At 39.9% G+C, this 22060-nt stretch overlaps 1 long non-coding RNA gene across 2 annotated transcripts; it reads right to left on the reverse strand.

Moving 5' to 3' along the window:
- Positions 1 to 5600: 5600 nt before the first annotated feature.
- On the reverse strand, positions 5601 to 21131 carry LOC115030337 (uncharacterized). 2 transcript variants are annotated; one of them, XR_015047376.1, is made up of 5 exons: positions 20972 to 21131; positions 18913 to 18995; positions 18641 to 18782; positions 6415 to 6549; positions 5601 to 6250 (listed from the first exon to the last, which is right to left on the reverse strand). It is a non-coding gene; the product is annotated as an uncharacterized LOC115030337 (long non-coding RNA). The 2 variants fall into 2 exon arrangements; XR_015047375.1 differs by having other exon boundaries at positions 5601 to 6253.
- Positions 21132 to 22060: the final 929 nt, after the last annotated feature.

Raw genomic sequence — 22060 nt, forward strand, 5'->3', positions numbered from 1 at the left:
CATTACTTTCTCTAGCTCCTTCATCCAATAAAGCCTACTTCTTTGGATTTCTGACATATACTGAAAAACAGCTAAAACATCCAACCTTGAGGACTGAACAATTAATGAATTCTTGGAATTTCTGTTAGTAGATTAGCTGAACTACACAGTCTGTAAGCCATTCTAATAAACAAATCACATACATGCTGTAAGTTTTATTCCTCTAGAGAACCCTACAATACCACAGAGGCCTTTACATTTGATTTGGATTGGGTAAGAAGTAATGAAGGCATTTAGAAAGGAACTGAAATAGGAAAAATGTGTGATGCCACATAAGCTGAGAAAAACTGTCTAACACAAAAAGACCAAGAACATTTTCCCATGGAGGAAGAGCTCAGACTATGTAAAATAAATTTCGTAGAAGTATCTAAATTCATAGATGGGGTCTAGCCCGGTGGAGGTGACTGGTGACTTGGTAACCATGACACCATAGGTTCAATCGACAGCACTGGAAGAACCAAAGAATATAACTCAGAGATTAAAAGACTAGTAACCAAGGCTTTTCATTGAAAGGTTAGCTTGAAACATTTGTCATGAAAGATGAGATTAATCTTTTAAATTAGATTAACAGTGGATCCTTTGGTGCTGGAATTATAAATGGTTGTGAGCCACCATGTGGGTCCCATAAACCAAACCTACGTCCTCAGAAGGAACAGCCTTTGCCTTTAACTGATGATGCATCTCTCCAGTCCACTGATTTGTTATTTATATTTATTTGCTATTTATATATTTTTAGATTTATTTTACGTGTATAAGTGTTTTGGCTGCATGTATGTCTGTTCGTCACATATATGACTCATCCCTGAAGTGGTCAGAATAAGGTGTCAGATCTTCTGGAACTGGAGGTGTAGATGGTTGTGAGCTATCATGTGTATGCTGGAAACTGAATTCAGGTCGTCTGTGAGGGCATCAAGTGCTCTTACCACTGAGCTATCTTTCCAGACTCAATTTTTCTTTTTTAAAAAGGACCATGATGAGCACTTGTTTTGTGCTCTAACTCTCCAGCTACTGGCTTCAAATTATACATATAAATGTTATATGTATACACAGAGCACAAACCTAACAGGCACAAAAAAAATGAAGCCTCTACATTGTGCCTGTAGGAGAGAGCACAGTACTCAGCTTGGCCAGTAGAGGTCAACGTTGCATTTGCACTGTGAGTGCTCAACAAATTTCTTTTTTTTTTTTTTTTTTTTTTTTTTTTTTTTTTTTTTTTGGTTTTTCGAGACAGGGTTTCTCTGTACAGCCCTGGCTGTCCTGGCACTCACTTTGTAGACCAGGTTGGCCTCGAACTCAGAAATCCACCTGCCTCTGCCTCCCGAGTGCTGGGATTAAAGGCGTGCGCCACCACGCCTGGCTTCAACCAATTTCTTAAGCTTCATCAAAGTCCAGGTGACTACTATGGTGAAGTTCTTACTCTTTCCGACATAGATGAGCTTAACACAGCTATGCATGCGTAGTTACAAAGGCCATGGTGTGGTTGCTGGGTCCAATTATCTCCATAGTTTCAGTCCTTATCTTGTCAGTAGTATTTGACAGACTCCCTTCATGTCTTTATATATCTAATTACTGCCTAGTGGATGGATTAAACTGCATGACACTAAGATGAGCCCCACAACCAAGAAGCATAAAATGTCAGACACACTGGAACTTTTCTGCACTACAGAGCTTATATAGTTTTTTTATTATTATTTATAAACAAATGTCTGATACTAGATTTATAGTATATTTTAATATTGGATTTGTTTGATTCTTTTTAAATATCCATTTCAAGCAGGTCCATTCCCTAGATTCATTCAAAAACTACTTAAATTTTCTTTGCACCTAAATAAAATCAAAGTGGTCATCTCTTCAGAAAATCATTTGACAAACTTACAATGAAGTTAATTCTGAATTGCTGTTTATAAAATTAATTTTGAGGGATAAAGCCAGTGATTGCTGTATCATCCTCATAGAAACATATAATAAGTCAATTTTTAGCAATTCTTTTGTTGCTTTTTAAAAGATTAATTTTAGTGGCTGTGTGTGGGGGGACTGTGTGTGTGTCTCTTTGTATCTGTGTGTGTGTGAGTGTGTGTGTGTGTGTGTGTCTGTCTGTCTGTCTGTCTGTATGTCTGTCTGTGTGCAGGTGCATGCAGAGGACTGACAGGGGCCCTTGACTAACAGGAGCTTGTGAGCTGCTTGGCATGGCTGCTGTATTCATCTGGTCCTCTGGAAGCATTGTCTATAGTTAGAATTAATGACTGAGGCGCCTCTCCAGCCCTAAGCACTACTTTTGGCATTCAGTTTTAAGATTTTCACATCCATGGCTAAATATTTTTACATTCTGAAATTTGAAACCAGATATCATGCTTCAGATAAAAAGAATTTACATCCACAGAAGGATCACCACCATTGAGGTGAAATGTATGAACTGCCAGCACAGTCATTTTAGACCTATAAAATGGTAGGTATATATGGTTCCGTTCAATGCATTTCAAGGGGAAAGTCCTGAGCCTAATATATAAAGCTATTTGAAACATGACACACAGAAAATTATGAGAATGAAAAAAGAGGAAAAAAAGAAAGACAGAAGCCAGGCATGCCTACATCACAAAGTTTTAAAACAGCATCTTTATGTGTGTATCATTGTGGCAACCCTCATGCATCCAGCATTTGCATGTATCAGTCAACCGTACATCAGATGCCTTCATACCCACTTGTACGTAGGGATACATACATCAGGTTTCAAAAGAGTGGGCAGAGGCTTTATTTTTATTGTTTTTCATGTACAGTTAGTTTTTGTTTGGTTAAGATTTTTTGGCTTGTTTTGTCTTTTTTTTTATCTCATTAGAAACTTTCCTGGGTCATTGTTTATATTTTGTTTTTGTTTCAACTTGACATAGGCTAGAGTTATATGGAAAGAGGCACCTTCAAATGAGAAAATGCCTCTACTAAACTGATTCAGGAGAGCCCAACTCCATATGGAAATACATCCCTGGGCAGGGGGTAATAAGTTATATAAGAAAATAGGCTCACAATTCACAGGGAATGAGTCATGACACAACATTCCCCTAAGGCCTCTGCTTTAGTTCCTGCCTCTGAGTTCTCACATAGAGTTAGCCCCCTTCCTCCCCACACTCCCAGCTCCCCCCATAATTGACTGTAAGCTAAAATAAACCCTTTCCTCCTCAGGTTGCTTTTGGTTATGATATTAATCATAGTAACTCTAACATTTATCTCTATAAAGGTACAGAAAATACCAATTTATTCGTGGAAGTTCGCCTTTTCAAAACACCATGTAGTTTCTCTATAAATGTCTCTCTCATTCCAGCTATCTTGAGAGTAAGCTTACAAGATCTCTTGCCAGCGCGTTCCTGTCACTTCCATCATGATCTACTAGCCTAGAGGTTCTCAACCTCCCCCATGCTATGATCCTCTAATACAGCTTTTTTGTGATGTGATGAACTCCAACAAATATTATTTCCTTGCTACTTCATAAAGGCCATTTGGAAGTTGTTATGAATTTAAGTGTAAATATCTGATATGCAGAATATAGGACATGTGACCTCCGGAGGGTCAAGACCCAGGAATTGATAACACCCTGTGGGGTCACGACCTACATGTTGAGAATTGCTGATAGCACCTTCTTTCTCTCTTCCCTCACCTTCCTTTCATCATTTGTTCTCTAAATACAGCCAAATGAACTCCGAAAGCACACCTCTGCCCATGTTCCTACTGTAGTTCTAAAATGTTTCAGTTCCTTCCCATTTACATGTAAACTGACCCCTAACAAAGCACCTCTTGGACCCATGTGAACTGACAAGGCGTGAGCTGTGCCCACTAAAAATATATACACTGGAAGCTTTAGAACCACAGTGCCTGAGGGTGTGATTTGGTGTAAATATGGTAAGATGTGGTCATTAGGGTGAACGCTAAGATGATATGACCAGTGTCCTTATAAGAGTAGGATACAGGCTGGATCAGATAGGATAGCTCCGAAGACCCCTGAAGGCAGCTGCCTATGATTCAACCAATGAGAAAGATCTCAGAAGAAGCAAGCCCCATTGAACACCTTGCTCTCAGAGTTCTAGCTGCCAGAAATGAGAAAGTTCAATTCTTGCTGTTGAAATCACCCATACTGCCTGATTTCATAAGGGCAGCCCCAGGAAACTGACACAACCCCCTTTCTAGTCTTGACTCACTTTGTAACTCCTATGCTCCCTGTGTTTGGGTAAGGGTTCCTTTGGCTCTCTGAACTACTTGTGCTCCTATTTGCCATGGCCTTTGTGTGTGTGTATACTCTCAATGCCCTAGACAGCCCTCTGCCCACTTCCTGTTGGTCTGGTTAATTCTTTCCTATTTTAATAGATTATTTAATGTGTGTGAGTGTTTTGCTTATGCGTATGTCTGTTCACCACATGCATGCAGTGCGCAACTAGGGTATCAGACCCTCTGGAACTATAGTTATGGATTCCTGTAAGCCACCATGTCAGTTTTGGGAATTTAACCCAGGTCCTCTGAAAGAACAGGCCAGTACTCTTAACCAGGAGTCATCTCTCCAGCCTCTCCCTCTCCCAAGTCATCCTGCTTTCCCTCATTCAAGTATTAGTGAATGAATGCTAACTCTGTGCCTCCCAAGGTGCTGACCTGTCTGAGCAATTATTGTGTGTACACATTGTTCTTGGCCTCAGATTACAGATTCCCCTGAGTTAAATATCATTGTATTGCAATATTCCTATGACAGATACCTATTTGTGAGAGGACACAAGACCTCTTAGGAAAAGACTATCTGTGTTCAGTAGCAGATTGGAATGACAGACATCGAGTCAGTATAATTTGGAGTCTTCCACTTGAAGAAAAGACTGCTTGGTTGTGAGGAGTGTGAAAAGCTAGAAGTCCCAGCTGTTAATTGCTTTGCGGTGCAACCCCTCATGAATGAACAAAACTATGCCATAGCATTTCTGACTAACACAGGATCACTTCCCTTTCTTGATTCTGCTGTCTCCTAGCTCCCTTCATCCTTCTTGAGTTACTGGCTAATAATCTCTTTGCCACCTAATTCTGTCTCTACCTCTGGTTTCCAGGGGACCATGCTAGATTTGGGGTGTGTCTTAGTTAGCGTTTTACTGCTGTGAACAGACACCATGACCAAGGCAAGTCTTATAAAAAACATTTCATTGGGGCTGGCTTACAGTTTCAGAAGTACAGTCCATTATCATCAAGGTGGGAGCATGGCAGCATCCAGGCAGGCATGGCACAGGCAGAGCTGAGAGTTCATTCAAAGGCTGCTACTGGAAGACTGACTTCCAGGCAACTAGGGTGAGGATCTTATGCCCACACCCACAGTGACAACCCATTCCAACCAGGTCACACCTATTCCAACAATGCCACACCTCCATATGGTGCCACTCCCTGGTCCAAGGATATAAAAACTGTCACAAGGTGCTAAGCAAGTTGATTTCAGTAACTCCAACCATAATCTGATGTAGCAGCAAGTGGCCAAATTTTACTAAGTTCTTAAAAGGAAAGCTATGAATGGACTGAAAGGATGGCAAGAGAAATAATGAGCCAAGACAAAGTTCTCTAATCAAGGCTCAATCTTTAATGTATGTCACTGAATAAATATGGGTGAGTTCTGTTGTTTGTTTCAGCTGGATTGAGTTGCAAAGTAGGCTCTTCAGCAGCTCAGTGGGCAGGCAGTTCTCAGTTCTCTGGCAGGAAGATGTAAATGTAGCAGAGCCAGATGCCTGGCTCCGGTGTCAGGGACTTGTTCAGCCAGCTTAAGACTGGGGAGAAGGGGTGTTAAAGTTCCTCCCTTTTTATTTATTAAAAATTAGCTGGAGTGGGGCATAAAATTTACTTATTTTCCATGGCCCTGTCTGGGAATTATGGTGGCTGGTGGCTCTGCCTGCCTTGGGTCTGAATGTCTAGACTCCTTCTGACCCATCCAGGAGAACACATGCAGCTTATTTGTATTTATTTGCACAAGCACAGCCCTTTAGTGTTTATAATGAACAAACATATCCTTTTGACACATGCCTCTGTCTAAGTTTGATAAGAGTTAATAGAATCATCATTGGTCCATCTTTGGCTGCTGTACCTCATAGCACACCTTTTTTTTTTCATTCAGACCAAAGCCACAATAAGCGCTCAATGCATCTCTTCATAGCGATGAATAACTGCCATATCTGAGCTTTGCTGAAGGTGAGACTGTATGGAAGTAACCAACCTGCTTAAAAAACAAAGTCAAAGTTAAAAGGAGCAGAGTTAAAGTAGTCTGTGGGGATGTCCCAGGCACTCAATTCAGTTGCAAATTAGCAAAGATCAGATCAGGGCCTGGCCTCCTAGGGTGGGGGGAGGTAGCTTTGAGAATCAACAGAAAAAAAAACTTACTTTTCAGGTCAATAGCGGTAAGAGTCAGGTGAGCTGGCTGATAAAGATATTTTAGCTATCTTCGTAATTAGAATATCCAACACTGGATTTATTTCTAGACCAGTCAATCCATCATTGAGTCAAAATAACTGGGCACTTTAAAGGAAAGAGAAAAGTCATTATAAATATTCATTTTGATTAATTTTTCTAATCAGTTTCCACAGTCTCTATGTTCTCTGTCTCACAAAGTGTAAAACCTTGAAGCAAGCCAGCTTGTATAATCTGGGACATAGGCAAGCAAAGGTGGGTCAAGAACATACACCCAAAACAGCTTTCCTGTCATCATTGTCAGGGCACTCAACAAGCTCACATGTCAGAATTATCCCTTTGTGTCAGCATGTCACACCAATCACTCTTGGCAGCAAGCATGATCCTGAAGCATTCTGCAGAAAAAATACAAACATGCCCTCTTTCCATATTAGATATATGATCAAGATCATGCCTTATACCAATAAGTAGACATTTCCATTTACCTAGGCATGAGTGTGCCTAGCTGTCGGATGCTATAGACACTCAGCAGAGTTCCTTAGCATAGAAATTTTAATATTTTAAAAATAAAATGCATGATTTAAATTACGTGCATGGGGATATAATTTCCCTCTTTTTTGTTTTTTTTAAGAAGATATTCTTTCAAAGTTCAACAATGTCTTGTCCTTGATAATTATAGAAAACTCTAGTAATAAGGATAAGATTAAATTGTTAACAAAACATCTCAAATGCTTGACTGTAATAGCCAGTTCCATTTTATTTTTTAATCTTCTTTGGAACACCAAGCATAAAAAAATTTATGTAGGCAATGACAAATTACATCTTTAGTTGCTTCTCTTGTTAAAGCAATTGCAACCAGAAAGCTTAAAAATTTGGCAAAAGTCCCATGTACATATTTTATCTTCTTAGGATCAGAAATACGAGTATCAGTTTGCAGTAATTGATTAATTATAAGTTCTCTAGAGTTTAACACCATTCGGTGGAATAGATAGACAGTGAGGTCTCTGAGAACAAGTCTTTACAATTTGACATGCTCATTCTCTAAAAATACCAAATTATTATCTCAAGCCATTACTATTTTGATGATGTAAAAAAATGAGATTATGTGACCAATTGTTCTTGTTTAAGGCTTATAATCTTCCTGGGATACAAATCTGCTGTGCCATTTCTTTAAGGGATCTTATCCAGGCAGTCCAGGATAAATTTTTTTTATTTTTTATTTTTTAGAATTAATTTTTTATTAGGTATTTTCCTCATTTACATTTCCAATGCTATCCAAAAAGTCCCCAATACACTCCCCCTCCTCACTCCCCTACCAACCCACTCCCACTTTTTGGCCCTGGCGTTCCGCTGTACTGGGGCATATAAAGTTTGTGTGTCCAATGGGCCTCTCTTTCCAGTGATGGCCGACTAGGCCATCTTTTGATACATATGCAGCTAGAGTCAAGAGCTCTGGGGTACTGGTTAGTTCATAATGTTGTTCCACCTATAGGGTTGCAGATCCCTTTAGCTCTTTGGGTACTTTCTCTAGCTCCTCCATTGGGGGCCCTGTGATCCATCCAATAGCTGACTGTGAGCATGCACTTTTGTGTTTGCTAGACCCCGGCCTAGTCTCACAAGAGACAGCTATATCAGGGTCCTTTCAGCAAAATCTTGCTAGTGTATGCAATGGTGTCAGCTTTTGGAAGCTGATTATGGGATGGATCCCTGGATATGGCAGTCTTTAGATGGTCCATCCTTTCGTCACAGCTCCAAACTTTATCTCTGTAACTCTTTCCATGGGTGTTTTGTTCCCAATTCTAAGAAGGGGCACAGTGTCCACACTTTGGTCTACCTTCTTCTTGAGTTTCATGCGTTTAGCAAATTGTATCTTATATCTTGGGTATCCTAAGTTTTTGGGCAAATATCCACTTATCAGTGAGTACATATTGTGTGAGTTTCTTTGTGATTGTGTTACCTCACTCAGGATGACGCCCTCCAGGTCCATCGATTTGTCTAGAAATTTCATAAATTCATTCTTTTAATAGCTGAGTAGAACTCCATTGTGTAAATGTACCACATTTTCTGTATCCATCCCTATGTTGAGGGGCATCTGGGTTCTTTCCAGCTTCTGGCTGTTATAAATAAGGCTGCTATGAACATAGTGGAGCATGTGTCCTTCTTACCAGTTGGAACATCTTCTGGATATATGCCCAGGAGAGGTATTGCTGGATCCTCTTGTAGTATTATGTCCAATTTTCTGAGGAACCGCCAAACTGATTTCCAGAGTGGTTGTACTAGCTTGCAATCACACCAACAATGAAGGAGTGTTCCTCTTTCTCCACATCCTCGCCAGCATCTGCTGTCACCTGAATTTTTGATCTTAGCCATTCTGACAGGTGTGAGGTGGAATCTCAGGGTTGTTTTGAGTTGCATTTCCCTGATGATTAAGGATGCTGAACATTTTTTCAGGTGCTTCCCTGCCATTCGGTATTCCTTAGGTGAGAATTCTTTGTTCAGTTCTGAGCCCCATTTTTAATGGGGTTATTTGATTTTCTGGAGTCCACCTTCTTGAGTTCTTTATATATATTGGATATTAGTCCCCTATCTGATTTAGGATAGGTAAAGATCCTTTCCCAATCTGTTGGTGGTCTTTTTGCCTTATTGACAGTGTCTTTTGCTTTGCAGAAGCGTGGCAACTTTATGAGGTCCCATTTATTGATTCTCGATCTTACAGCACAAGCCTTTGCTGCTCTATTCAGGAATTTTTCCCCTGTACCCATATCTTCAAGGCTTTTTCCTACTTTCTCCTCTATAAGTTTCAGTATCTCTGGTTTTATGTGGAGTTCCTTAATCCACTTAGATTTGACCTTAGTACAAGGAGATAGGAATGGATCAATTCGCATTCTTCTACATGATAACCGCCAGTTGTGCCAGCACCATTTGTTGAAAATGCTGTCTTTTTTCCACTGGATGGTTTTGCTCCCTTGTCAAAGATCAAGTGACCATAGGTGTGTGGGTTCATCTCAGGGCCTTCAATTCTGTTCCATTGGTCTACTTGTCTGTCGGTATACCAGTACCATGCAGTTTTTATCACAATTGCTCTGTAGTACAGCTTTAGGTCAGGCATGGTGATTCCACCAGAGGTTCTTTTATCCTTGAGAAGAGTTTTTGCTATCCTAGCATTTTTGTTGTTCCTGATGAATTTGCAGATTGCCCTTTCTAATTCCTTGAAGAATTGAGTTGGAATTATGATGGGGATTGCATTGAATCTGTAGATTGCTTTTGGTAAGATAGCCATTTTTACAATGTTGATCCTGACAATCCATGAGCATGGGAGATCTTTCCATCTTCTGAGATCTACTTTAATTTCTTCCTTCAGAGACTTGAAGTTCTTGTCATACAGATCTTTTACTCTTAGTTAGAGTCACGCCAAGGTATTTTATATTGTTTGTGACTATTGAGAAGGGCGTTGTTTCCCTAATTTCGTTCTCAGCCTGTTTATCCTTTGTGTACAGAAAGGCCATTGACTTGCTTGAATTAATTTTATATCCAGCTACTTCATTGAAGCTGTTCATCAGGCTTAGGAGTTCTCTGGTGGAATTTTTAGGGTCACTTATATATACTATCATATCATCTGCAAAGAGTGATATTTTGACTTCTTCTTTTCCAATTTGTATCCCCTTGATCTCCTTTTGTTGTCTAATTGCTCTGGCTAGGACTTCAAATACTATGTTGAAGAGGTAGGGAGAGAGTAGACAGCCTTTTCCAGTCCCTGATTTTAGTGGGATTTCTTCCAGCTTCTCACCATTTACTTTGATGTTGGCTACTGGTTTGCTGTAAATTGCTTTTATCATGTTTAGGTATGGGCCTTGAATTCCTGATCTTTCCAAGACTTTTATCATGAATGGGTGTTGGATTTTGTCAAAGGCTTTCTCAGCATCTAATGAGATGATCATGTGGTTTTTATCTTTGAGTTTGTTTAAATACTGTATTATGGTGATGGATTTCCGTATATTGAACCCTCCTTGCATCCCTGGGATGAAACCTACTTGGTCAGGATGGATGATTGTTTTGATGTGTTCTTGGATTCGGTTAGCGAAAACTTTATTGAGGATTTTTGCATTGATATTTATAAGGGAAATTGGTCTGAAGTTCTCTATCTTTTTTGGGTCTTTTTGTGGTTTAAGTATCAGAGTAATTTTGGCTTTATAGAATGAGTTGGGTAGGGTACCTTCTGTTTCTATTTTGTGGAATAGTTTGTGAAGAACTGGGATTAGATCTTCTTTGAAGGTCTGATAGAACTCTGCACTAAACCCATCTGGTCCTGGCCTTTTTTTTGGTTGGGAGACTATTAATGACTGCTTCTATTTCTTTAGGGGATATGGGACTGTTTAGATCATTAACCTGATCTTGATTTAACTTTGGTACCTGGTATTTGTCTAGAAACTTGTCCATTTCATCCAGGTTTTCCAGTTTTGTTGAGTATAGCCTTTTGTTGAAGGATCTGATGGTGTTATGGATTTATTCAGGATCTGTTGTCATGTCTCCGTTTTCATTTCTGATTTTGTTAATTAGAATTCTTTCCCTGTGCCCTCTAGTGAGTCTGGCTAAGGGTTTATCTATCTTGTTGATTTTCTCAAAGAACCAGCTCCTAGATTGGTTGATTCTTTGAATCATTCTTCTTGTTTCCACTTGGTTGATTTCACCCCTGAGTTTGATTATTTCCTGTCATCTTCTCCTCTTGGGTGAATTTGCTTCCTTTTGTTCGAGATCTTTTAGGTGTGTTTTCAAGCTGCTAATGTGTGCTCTCTCTAGTTTCTTTTTGGAGGCACTCAGAGCTATGAGTTTTCCTCTTAGAAATGCTTTCATTGTGTCCCATAGGTTTGGGTATGTTGTGGCTTCATTTTCATTAAACTCCAAAAAGTCCTTAATTTTTCTTTATTCCTTCTTTGACCAAGGTATCATTGAGAAGAGTGTTGTTTAGTTTCTACGTGTGTGTTGGCTTTCTACTATTTATTTTGTTATTGAAGATCAGCCTTAGTCCATGGTGGTCTAATAGGATGCATGGGACAATTTCAATTTTTTTTGTATATGTTGAGGCGTGTTTTGTGACCAATTATGTGGTCAATTTTGGAGAAGGAGCCATGAGGTGCTAAGAAGTTATATCCTTTTGTTTTAGGATAAAATGTTCTGTAGATATCTGTCAGATCCATTTGTTTCATCACTTCTGTTAGTTTCACTGTGTCCCTTTTTGGTTTCTGCTTCCATGATCTGTCCATTGGTGAAAGTGGTGTGTTGAAGTCTCCCACTATTATTTTGTGAGGTGCAATGTGTGGTTTGAGGTTTACTAAAGTATCTTTAATGAATGTGGCTGCCCTTGTATTTGGAGCATAGATATTCAGAATTTATAGTTCCTCTTGGAGGATTTTACCTTTGATGAGTATGAAGTGCCCTTCCTTGTATTTTTTGATGACTTTGGGTTGTAAGTTGATTTTTTTAGATATTAGGATGGCTACTCCAGCTTGTTTCTTCCTACAATTTGCTTGGAAAATTGTTTTCTAGCCTTTCCTTCTGAGGTAGTGTCTATCTTTTTCTCTGAGATGAGTTTCCTGTAAGCAGTAAAATGTTATGCCTTATTTGTGTAGCCAGTCTGTCAGTCTATGTCTTTTTATTGGGGAGTTGAGTCCATTGATATTAAGAGATATTAAGGAAACATAATTGTTGCTTCCTTTTATTTTTGTTGTTAGAGTTGGCATTCTGTTCTTGTGGCTGTCTTCTTTTAGGTTTGTTGACGGATTACCTTCTTGCTTTTTCTAGGACGTGGTTTCCATCCTTGTATTGGTTTTTTTCTGTTATTATCCTTTAAAGGGCTGGGTTTGTGGAAAGATAATGTGTGAATTTGATTTTGTCATGGAATACTTTGGTTTCTCCATCTATGGTAATTGAGCGTTTGGCTGGGTATAGTAGCCTGGGCTGGAATTTGTGTTCTCTTAGTTTCTGTATAACATCCAGGCCCTCGGGCTTTCATAGTCTCTGGTGAAAAATCTGGTGTAATTCTGATAGGCTTGCCTTTATATGTTACTTGACCTTTTTCCCTTAGTGCTTTTAGTACTCTATCTTTATTTAGTGCATTTGTTGTTCTGATTATTATGTTTCGGGAGGAATTTCTTTTCTGGTCCAGTCTATTTGGAGTTCTGTAGGCTTCTTTTATTTTCATGGGCATCTCTTTCTTTAGGTTTGTGAAGTTTTCTTCTATAATTTTGTTGAAGATATTTGCCGGTCCTTTGAGTTGAAAATCTTCATTCTCATCTACTCCTATTATCCGTAGGTTTGGTCTTTTCATTGTGTCCTGGATTTCCTGGATGTTTTGAGTTAGGATCTTTTTGATTTTGTATTTTCTTTGATTGTTGTGCCGATGTTCTCTATGGAGTCTTCTGCACCTGAGATTCTCTCTTCCATCTCTTGTATTCTGTTGCTAGTGCTTGCATCTATGGTTCCAGATTTCTTTCCTAGGGTTTCTATCTCCAGTGTTGCCTCAATTTGGGTTTTCTTTATTGTGTCTACTTCCCTTTTTAGGTCTTGGATGGTTTTATTCAATTCCATCATCTGTTATGTCTGGTTTTCCTGCAATTCTTTAAGGGATTTTTGTGCTTGCTCTTTAATGTCTTCTACCTGTTTAGCAGTGTTCTCCTGTATTTCTTTAAGTGTGTTATTAAAGTCCTTCTTGATGTCCTCTACCATCAACATGAGATATGCTTTTAGATCTGGGTCTAGCTTTTCCGGTTTGTTGGGGTGCCCTGGACTGGACGAAGTGGGAGTGCTGGGTTCTGATGATGGTGAATGGTCTTGGTTTCTGTCAGTAAGATTATTACGTTTACCTTTCGCCATCTGGTAATCTCTGGAGTTAGTTGTTATAGTTGTCTCTGTTTAGAGATTGTTTTTCTGGTGATTCTGTTAGCCTCTATCAGCAGACCTGGGAGAGAGTCTCTCTCCTCTGAGATTCAGTGGTCAGAGCACTCTCTGCAGGCAAGCTCTCCTCTTACATGGATGGTGCACAGATATCTTGTGTTTGGACCTCCTCCTGGCCGAAGATGAAGGCCCAAAACAGGACCTTTCCCAGAAGCTGTGTTGCTTTGGTGGGTCCCAGACGCTGACAGCTTGGGTGGTGCACACTCTCACCTGTGCAGACCATGTTCGGTGGAGTCCCGGAACCAAGATGGCTACCGCCAATCTAGAAGCAAAACCCTCCCGGGCCAGGTGGACACCTGTCCTCTGGCCAGGAAGGTGGCCGGATGTCTGGGGCCCGAAAAGGGTGCTGTCTCAGTAGTTCTGTGGCTCCCGCCTGTCCCAGAAGCTGTCAGCTTCTGTGGTGCACACTCTCACCTGTGCAGACTAAGTTCAGCGGAGTCCCGGAACCAAGATGGCTTCTGCCAATCCTGAGGCAAAGGGCTCCCAGGCCAGGTGGACACCTGTCCTCTGGCCTGGAAGGGTGGCCGGATATCTAGGGCCCGAAAAGGGCGCTGCCGCAGAGGCTCTGTGGCTCCCGTCTGTCCCAGAAGTTGTAAGCTTCTGTGGTGCACACTCTCACCTTTGCAGACTAAGTTCAGCGGAGTCTCAGAACCAAGATGGCTTCCGCTGCTCTTCGGCTGAGCAGACACCTGTCCTCTGGCCTGCAGGGTGGCTGGATGTCTGGAGCCCGAAAAGGGCGCTGCCTCAGAGGCTCTGTGGCTCCCGCCTATCCCAGAAGCTGTCAGCTTCTGTGGTCCACACTCTCACCTGTGCAGACTAAGTTCAGCGGAGTCCCGGAACCAAGATGGCTCCTGCTGATCCTGAGGCAAAGGGCTCCTGGGCCGGGTGGAGACCTCTCCTCTGGCCAGGAGGGTGGCTGGATCACCTGAAGTCTTATGATCCCATGGCTGGTGTTGTGAGTAGCTGGCGGGTGTCAGCCGACTCTGCGCCCTAACTACCCCAGTGCTGGTCGGACGGGAAGGGGCTTGTGCCCTACTCAGGCCAGGTTTTCTGCTTCACTAACTAATGCAGCCTCAGGTCTGGCACGATTGGATTGGAGCAGACGCTGTGTTCCACTCACCAGAAGTCTTAAGATACTGTGGCGGGTGTCGTGGGTAGCTGGTGGGTGTCACCCGACTCTGTGCCCTAGCTAACACTGGTGGTGGTCTCCAGGATAAATACTTAAAGGTCCAAGGAGAGTCCTTTAAAGAAACATTATTTTCTGTTAACCTGAGTTGAATGTGCATAAACAGTTGCAAAATTAGAACATTAGCAGTATCTAAAAAAGAAACAATTCAACCTACTGTAAACCTATATATATATATATATATATATATATATATATATATATGCTATCAATATAAAAATTAAAGGTTGATTTGTTTTCAACATTTCAAAACAGTGATAACAGCACACAATTGAATTATCTGTGCTGAAGCAGGAGGAAACTCAAAAGAATAAACATGTGATCCAATCACATATACTTCTCTCCCATAGAAGGGCTGTTTTACAAATACAGTAGATTTTTTATGGAATGCATACATAAATTTACAGGAAATACAAAAGTTTGCGTAGAAGCAAATTTTAACTTGTCTTTGAAAAATGATTATAAATTACTTAAATTTACTATGCAATAGGCCAAATATCGATATTCTGCAAATGACGATTTAAATGCTGTTTGGAACAAGGAATAGATGTCTCCTCAGGTTTTTAAGACATTTTTTCTAACCTCACTTCATAATTCGATCCTACAATATTTTTATTAACACCATGAAAGCTTCATAGCAAGATGTTAAAACTTTACTTGGAGATGAAGAAAGGTGATTTCACATTAATACTTTCTTTACCAAAGAATTGATGTGAGCTCATTGAGTAACAATAATTAAAATAAGCAGTTAACATTTGATTACCATTGATTACAATTGATAACAGTTGATTACAGAAGCTTCCTCTACTTTGCAAAGCTTTTTGTTTCTCACCACTAAATTTGCATCTCCCTTGATAACATCCAAGAAAGACTTAAGTACTTCTATGGTAAGCTTAAGGTGAGGTCTTAACCAATTAACATCTCCTGGAAGCTTTTAAAAATAATTTGAAGTAAGCAAATCCTCTTTTCTTTCTTGAATTTTTCTCTACCAAATTTTCCTAGGATATAACTGAGGGCCAAATATTGAAAAAGATATTGCCTTTTGAATCTTTTCTGGAGCAACAACTACTCCAAAATTTTTCAAGCTCGTTGTGTAAGAGTAAAGATTTATAGTATATTTTCTTTAAGAGAGAATAGTTAATAAAAATGCTGTCCATATAATAAACAATATAAACTGAAAGATTTAAAGCCCTAGGTTCTTGTATTAAAGCAGAGACAAAAAATTATTATTATTTTTAGTTTACATAATGTAAGGCTATTAGATATACCTAGAGGCAAAACTTTCCAATGATCATAAGCTCACTAGAATCAAATCCTTCACAATTATCAGGATATAAAGTAAAACACAACCTTCCAATTCGATAGTAATTCTATATGGAGTAGGCAATCCATATTGTAATGATCTTAGAAGTTCCATAGCCTCATTGACCTTTCATAAATCTTAAGTTTAACCTTCATTTTTACCAACATCTGGATAGGCCTGTAATAATGCTGTTTTGGCCTTTAAATTATTTTGCAATTGAAAGGAGAGGTGAGGCCCCAACAACTTCCCTAGGCAGGGTTTGCAAAACTAAAGAAATGCCACACAATCCTCACTAAGGCTGGTCTGAGCTTTTCATTAACTCAAGTGTAAATATTACTTCATCTGAGCCTTTTTCCTAGGTCCTGGACCAATGCCTACACCTCCTGCAGCAAAAAGATTACAGGGGAGCAATTCTACTGTCTGTCTATGCCTCTAATGTGTGGACAGTCTTTCCTAAGATTATTTATACTTAAAACATTCCTTATAACATTAGTGTTATGAAAACATTGCTTGTAAGTACTGTAATATTGTTGAAAGGCAGCAACAATAGGCAAACACTGATTGTATTAGGGTCCAATTTCTGCACAAGGACAAATATACCCTGATAAGACTGTCTTTGTTTCATATGCCTGAACGGCCACAGAGAACTGCATTAGCATTCTCATAAGACAATTGTGAGGGAAAAAAAAACAAAAAACAAAAACAAACAAACAACTAAAAAAACCCTGCTTGAGAATCTCAAGAAACTCTGCTAGCTGTTTTTAGTAACATATCCGCAAAATCCTGAAAATGTTAATCAGGAGCCTGTTTGATACCAAATAAATTCTCACTGAGATCTCCTTTCCAATCTTGGGTGGGGTGTGTGTGTGTGTGTGTGTGTGTGTGTGTGTGTGTGTGTGTGTGTGTGTTTTAAATTGTGCTTCTACCACTGTATCCAATAAAGCTTAGATAAAAGGGGCAGTAGGTCCATGTAGGTCCATACTGGCCAAGAATGGTTTTATTTTTTATTACTCTTGTAATTATTGTAATTAGAAAATATGGGTGAGCTAAAAATCATGACCTTACAATCAAACTGCAAAGTGCAGCAAATGGAACACTGGGAATTTTAACCAGAATTTTGAAGTTTCTTTTCAATATTAGAGTATAACCATAAATTTTGGAAAGCAAAACCCAATTTTAAACTATCCATTCTCTTTAAAATCAATATCAAAAGGATTACTTTCATATTACAAAGTTTGACTAACAATTCTTATATATGAATGCATGACAGTTCAAATTTTAATGCTTCATTGAAGAAACATTGTTTTAAATCTTATCTCTTACAAGTCTAGTTTCTTGGATAAGAATTACATAAAATATTATCCCAATTTAGAAGTATCTTTAGACGCTTGATTTCCTGGGCTGGTTCATGCCACATGTTGTTTTAAAATGAGTACAACACTGAGTTACCAGTTTTAAACTAACATTCTTGTCACGAGTGTCACACTTTTTAAATCATACTCAATAACTTATAAGCCAATAATCTATGACCAAGACATGAAGAGCATGTTTCTACCTTTAAGACCAGTCAGAAACCAAATGAAGCAGCTACACGAATCTTTTAAATTTATACAAAAGAATTTTTACTTTTCTAGGTATAATTTCAAGAGAAAAAGCACTTTGTCATTTGTTGAACCCAATAATCACAATTGCAGAGATTTTTCTAAGAAAAAAACCCATCAGCTTATTTGCCTTAGAACTAAGAAGCAGCTGGCCTCTCTAAAAAACAACTTTTCAGCAGGGTCTCTCCTGCTGCACTTGACTCCGGGCTAAGGATGCAGGTCAACTTTGTTCAGCCTCCTCTGTGAAAACTAAGACTGAATCAAGAGATGTATAGCCAAAAGATAAAGTTTTAACCATTTTTTTTTCTTTTCAACATGAAACATAGAACAACAGTCATTCAGAAAACAAAACAAAAACAGACATGTGTTGACACATGGACAGATTGGTGCACCAAACACAGACAATACAGAGAGGGTATAAAACTTGATGTGACCAGAACTAAGGATGTCTCCTGTAGGGACCAGAAAACAGAACATCTCCTGATGTCCTTTTGTCTCTGAGAGAGCTCTAAAATATATTTTCCTTCTCTGTCTCTCTGTCTCTCTGTCTCTGTCTCTCTCTGTCTCTCTATCTCTGTCTCTGTCTCTCTGTCTCTCTGTCTCTCTGTCTCTCTGTCTCTGTCTCTCTCTCTCTCTCTCTTTCTCTCTCTCTCTCTCCCTCTCTCTCTCTCTCTCCATGTCATTTGGATATATAGCATCTCCCTTTTTGTGTGTATATTTTACTTATTTATTAAATTAAATTAAATTAAATTAAATTTATCATTTTGAGCCCTACTACTCTTCCCTGATCTAAGTTTTTTTTTTTTTTTTGGTTTGGTTTTTCCACATAGGGTTTCCCTGTTTAGCCCTGGCTGTCCTGGAACTCACTTTGTAGGCAAGGCTGGCCTCAAACTCAGAAATCTCCCTGCCTCTGCCTCCCAAGTGCTGGGATTAAAGACCTGTGCCAACACTGCCCAGCCCTGATGCAGTTCTTGACTGTGGACAAATGCCTTTTTAGAATTTTCCAGTCACATTTTCCACTGTCAACCCCTAACTGATATCAGTGTTGAGACAACTCTTACTCAGTCTAGCCTGTATTCTTTTTTCACAATTGCAATCAACAGCCTTCAAAAGATAAAACTTATAGCGCTAACATGCTTGATGCTGTATGTTGCTTACCATGCTGAATACCATCTTCCGTTTTCTGTGGAGCCCCACCAAGACAGTGTCCTTGAGTCATTCTTTCCATATTCAGGACTCTTGTTCCAGTGACAACTATACCCGATAGCAGCCAGTGGTTAGTGGGTTCATGAAAAGAGAACTGGGGATGAATGGGAAGGACAGCAAGTGAAATAACAAGCCAAGACAAAGTTCTCTAATCAAGACTCAATCTTTAATGTATGGAACTGAATATATATGGGAAAACCCAAGGACCCATCCCTTTGTTTCACCTGGGATCTGTTGCTTGGTTCAGTTAGATTGAGTTGCAAAGTAGGCTCTCCAGGAGCTCAGCGGGTGGGCAGTTCTCAGTTCTCTGGCAGAAAGATATAATTGTAGAAGAGCAAGACATGTAGCTCCAGTGTTGGAGACTTGATCATCCAGCTCAAGCTTGGGAGGGGGTTGTGTGTGGGGGTCACAGTCTGGCACTGACACAGCAGGTGTTTCAGAACTGATGTTGAGCCAGGGTCCACAGTATTTACTATCACTCTGGCTGGTAGAGAGACAACAGAATATTTCCTCTCTGGGACATGAGTAAAATAAGTCTGTTTTCATTGATGTTCTTCTTGTACACCCTGGCATCTTATAAGTGGCTTGAATGTGTCCACAGACTTTCTGAATGAGTTATTTGTTCAATTTGTTGATTGTGAGACACAGGTCAAGGGCATTAAATCATTTTCTTATTAGTCAGTTTCAAAAATGCTAGCTAGTTACAAACGGGCTGTTAGTTGGTTACAGGTAAACTTCTTAAAACCCTAACCCACATACTTTGTCTATTCATTTCTTGACTGCTTCAGCTTTTCAGTCACATGAACAGTTTACACATGCTAAGGAGTGTTAACTTGCTTATTGACAGCAAAGGTGCCTGAGCTGAAGTGGGGAGTGGAAGGGACTCATTGTTGCTTTCTACTGTAGAAGTAACTTCTAGTTCATTACTAGAAAAGCAATAATCCATAGCAGATGAGGTGCTACAACCCATAATCCCAGCCTTCAGGAGGCTGGAGCAGGAGGATTGCCACAGATCTAAGACCATTCAGAACCTCAGTGTAAGCTAAAGTCCAGCGCAGATCTCACATTAAATAGCTGGTCAGGGCTGCTTTTAACCCCACCACTGGTTAGATAGTGGAGACTGGAGGACTACTGGGACTAGTAGCAAGCCATCCTGTCTGAATCACACTAATTCCCATATTCAGAGGGAGCCCCTGACTCAAGGGGATGAAGTAAAAAGAGATAGAGGGAGACAATTGATGTCCTGTGCTGATTTCTGCATATATTATCAAAGGCATTAGCATGTGCACATGTGTGCACACACCATTATCAACAAAAAATGGAAAGGGGGAAGGAAGAGGAAAAGGAGGAGGAAAAGGAGGAGGAGGAAGAAGAGCAGGAGGAGGAAGAGGAGGAGGAGGAAGAGGAGGGAAATGTGATAATCCCCTAGTAGAGCATCCACCAAACTCTTGTAGACCAAGAGAGAGCCAATTGCCATGCCACATTCAATCTTGGGCCACACCAACTCCTCTTATTTTAAAGAAACCCATGTGCAGTTTCTTTGCTAGTACCTGCCAGTCTGACATGTCTGGAACTCTATAGCACTATGTATTCCTCTTTCCCTATTTAACCATTCCCCCTACATTTTAAAAACACCCTGACTGTTGGGAGCTATTAAGACAACTCTTGATCTCTGAATTGGCCCTCTCCCCCTGAGAAGAAAAGGGGGTCAAAAGCGGGCCACCGCCACATCGATTCTGAGAATGTTCCAGCCCTACCGATTCCGAGAATGTTCCAGCCCTAAGCCATCGCCGATGTCCTGACCACACCCCGATACCACCAAGTTCCTGCTACCCCGTGTAGCTGTGAAAAGAAAGAATTTCTATTGCCCCCCTCCCATAAGTACTTCTCCTTTTGCTTGTATTATCCTACCCCTCCCACTGATAAGTATCTGTACTTCCCCTTTTGCTTGTGCATTTAAGCCTTAGACCTTTTTCAATAGATTCGGGGCTTTGATACATTCCAGAACTGTTTCCGTGTCGTTATTCGCACAAGGCCCTCGTCTCTCTCTAACCCCCATTTGGCTCTTAGGAGGAGGTCCCCTCGTGACCCTCGAATAACTGGACCTGCTGGACGGGTCACCTGACCTCTGTAATGGAGTCAATAAGAACAAAGGCTCCTGAGTTAGAGAGCCTTGGGTTTAAATCTAAGTTCTCACATTGACTGACTATATGACCTGATACAGTTACTTAATCTTTCTGAGTCTTACTAATACTATGGTAAGAAGAATAAAATAGTACATACCATATAAAAATGATTCAAAGTTGAAGTGAAGCATATCAAGTACTTGCCTCATTCTTGATTTCTTTATTTCCTCACATCAAACACTAGTTTATGTTTCTAGTTCAAGGGAAATGAAATGTCTACTGATACAAAATATGTTCCCATTGTAACTGTATGTCTTTGGAAGCATGATTTTTGGCATGATTTGTACTTGGAACTCCATCAGCAAATACAACTTTGCACAACACTTATGTTTTTTATTAATGAGGAGATTATGTCCAGTCAGTTGAATTCCAGTGTTCTCAAAGGTAAACAGTTGATGCAACCTGGCTACTGAGAACAGTTAGGATTCTGAGGTCAGTACTATCTGTTTGAAGCCTTTTGGGAGGCTACGGCTATTAGCTTAGCCTTAGAAGAATTTTCTTGATAATCTTTTTTTTAATTTAAGATTTATTATTTTTATGTGTATGTGCCTAAAAGTGTTTATATGCACCACATGTGCACAGGAGGCCACAGGGGTCAAAAGAAAGTAGGTGATTTCCTGTAACTGAAATTAGAGTCGGTTGTGGGATGCCACATGAGTGCTGGTAATTGAACCTGGGTCCTCAGCAAGAACAAGTTTCAAAGAATCTGACTCCTTCTTCTGACTTCCACTGAACCAGGCCTGTGCATGGTACTCAGGTACACATGCAAAACCAATGCTTATACCATGAAAAATAAATGAATCTTTTGCAAAAATTGAGTAACTCAATTCCTTCCACACTCAAGTCTTAAAGCAAAGTATCTCTACATCTTTGACTTTCTAGTGTCAGTCACCACCCCCTCCAAAACTGACTTTCTGATTACAAGCAAGATCCAAAGTTGCATCTAGTTCCAGATGACAGCTCTCTAAAACATTCACTGTTCTCATGGGAATATGTTTTGTGAAATGTAAGACTACTAAATCAATCCATAGGTGATGAGATTGCCAAGTTTGAAAAGGGCAGGAACAATCCCTGGCCTCTCATCAATAACTGAGAAAACATTCCACAAAGCCTGACTGAGGTAATGCAGACCCATACGGGAAGAAAAAAAGTCCACTGAAACCAGAGAGTATATAAGGACAAGGAA

This window comes from Mus caroli, unplaced genomic scaffold, assembly GCF_978045245.1.
Source record: "Mus caroli unplaced genomic scaffold, Mus_caroli_1 scaffold_6, whole genome shotgun sequence".
Classification (NCBI taxonomy): Eukaryota; Metazoa; Chordata; class Mammalia; order Rodentia; family Muridae; genus Mus; species Mus caroli.